We start from the raw sequence: 2572 nt of genomic DNA on the forward strand, positions 1-2572 counted from the left end.
TCCTCTTTGTTTTTCTGGTTTATTTATTTATTTTTGTGCTCATCCTGTTATGATAATTTGAGAATGTGGGCTAACACATGCCTACATGATGAAACAAAATGAGGTGAATGATGGAGGCATCATGACATAGCATTCAAGTATTAAGTAACTAAGCAGGGAATAGTACATACAGCATTGATACTGTAAGATCCTATCACTTTACTCAAACAACACATGATTTAAAACTCATGAATTGTTTATTTCTAGAATTTTCTAACTGCAGTTAAGTACGGTTAATTGAAACTGCAAAAAGGAAAGCGGAACAATCTTCAGTGAAGGACTCAAGACCAATCACTGTTAGAGGCAGAAAATGGTGGTGACTGACCTGAAAGATGCAAACAGGTGTTGATGAATATGTTCATATCTTGATCCAAGTTATGATTACAAAAGTATATTTCTGTCAAAATCCTATTAAAACAAACACTTATTATTTGTGTTTACAAATTATACTCCATAAATTATTATTTGACTTTAAAACCCTCAATTTATCTACATTATGTAGGCATTATTCTACTATCTTCTTTATTTCTTAAAAATGACTTCCTTAAACCAGATCAAGTCCTATTTATTTTCTTTACCTGAAGCATGTTGCTCCATTCTCTTTTATTTTATGTTTCTGAATAGTAGGTGCTTGAAGCGACAGAATTTTATTTCCAGGCAGAGTAATTTGCTTTAGAATAGAAGTGGTAGGTATTACGGTGTTCACTGGCATCTTCTTCTGCCCAGATTTCTGAATGCTCAACGCTGAGGAATGGCAAGTGTGGGTGCTTGTTTTGCAAAGCCTCCTCAAGGCTGCTGGACCACTAGTTGCTTGACTTTGACTGCCTGTGGAACCCCAGCTGGCTGTGAAAGAGCAGCACTGGGCTGGGCAATTTTGATTTGGACCGGAGCGCCAACAACAGGCTTGTCAGATGTGCTCCCAGCAGGAGTAACAACAGGTTTTACAGATGGAAGACAAAGAGCTGTAGCTGAAGTTTCTCGAAAAGCTACTGAAGGAAGGGCCAGGGTCACTGCTGCTCCAGAGGCAACTGGCTTCTCAGACTGAAGTGGGACCGTTGTAACTGTATTTGATATAGATGTCACAAGTGGTTTTGAAGTTTGAAGCAAAACACTTCCAGCTGCTGTTCCTCCTTGTACAGTAGCTGGACCCACAGAATGAAGAGTCACAACTCCAGGTTTCACTCCATCTGCACCAGCAAGTGTATTCAGCGTCTGCACTGACACAGCTCTGGGTGCTGCTGCTGCAGAAACCACAATGGGCTTTTCCGGCTGAATGACGGAAACTGTAGTCGTCAGTCGTCACCGCTGTGGTCCAGGTGGCAATGACACCCTCACAAGAGGTCTGCTCAACACACTGCTGAATGAAGCTCTGAGCGTTAGGCAGAAGCTGTCGTCAGGCAATCACACTTTTCTTAAGAAAAGGAACTAGCTGAGGCTGAGGTGAAGACTTCAGTTCAACATACAGTTTCTTAGTAAACTCATCCGCTTCAATTTTTGCATCCAAAAGTTGCTCCACAAGCTTCTTCACATTTTGCCCCATTTCTGGGGACTGTGACCCACTACATGCTAGTTTGGTTAACACTGCAAGGAAGTTCTTACATTTCTTCACATTTTCCAGCACTGTTGGAGAAAGAGTGGTCTGAGCACTTGCTGGCCCCTCCATTTTCAGACTGGGCTCATTTGAGGAGGTGGATGATGTTCCCACACTTCAAGGTTTCAGAGTAGTTACTGTGTTCAACGGCTTGGCAGGAGTTGCTGTGACAGTATTGGTTGGCACAGCCATGGAAATTCACATAGAAAACTCAATATTGTATTACCATGTTAATTTTTTTTTTTAGTTTTAAAGTAAGATTTACTAGAAAAGCTAAGAAAGGAGACTCCCGCCCTAGTGACGGGAGGGGGTTCTGAGATAGAAAAGACCCCGGGTTCTCTAAATATTTTCAATCCATAGTCAGTTACATCTCAGGATGCAAAACCAAGACACACAGCGTATGACACATTTGTGCTTTGGAGGTTGCTTCTTACGGTGCTCAGCCTGCCCAGACCATCAAACTCCTACCATCAGACAGTTATTAGTGTTAAATCTAAAATAAAACATCTGTAAACAGTGCACGCTAACCATCTATGAGCTATGTTATAGTCCCGTCCTGCCTTTGCTGGTCGTTACCCTCACCACACCTAAGGACCAGGACTACCTCATGAAAACATTCAAAAAAAGACAAACTACTTAAGTCATTTTTGGAAATACTTCCTTGCCATCAAATACAAATACTATCTAAGAAAAATGCGACTTCCTCTTTTGGTAAAAATCCAATCCTTGAAAATGTGATTTCAGGGTAAGGGAGTCCTCACATTTATTATTTAGAGATCACTGGCTCAGATGTAAATTGATTTTTTGGTTTATAATAAAATTGCCTTGATGTGGTTTTCTTCACAAATGAAATGAATATTGACCCCTATGATTGCATATTGGCAATAAAATCATCCCAAGGCCCAGCAGGCCTCACGGAGACTGTCAGGGCAGGCTAGCTGC

At 41.1% G+C, this 2572-nt stretch overlaps 1 pseudogene; it reads right to left on the reverse strand.

The window, feature by feature from the left end:
- Positions 1–272: 272 nt before the first annotated feature.
- LOC131482940 (transcription initiation factor TFIID subunit 4B-like) lies at positions 273–1819 on the reverse strand (annotated as a pseudogene).
- Positions 1820–2572: the final 753 nt, after the last annotated feature.

Source organism: Ochotona princeps, chromosome 21, assembly GCF_030435755.1.
Source record: "Ochotona princeps isolate mOchPri1 chromosome 21, mOchPri1.hap1, whole genome shotgun sequence".
Lineage (NCBI taxonomy): Eukaryota > Metazoa > Chordata > Mammalia > Lagomorpha > Ochotonidae > Ochotona > Ochotona princeps.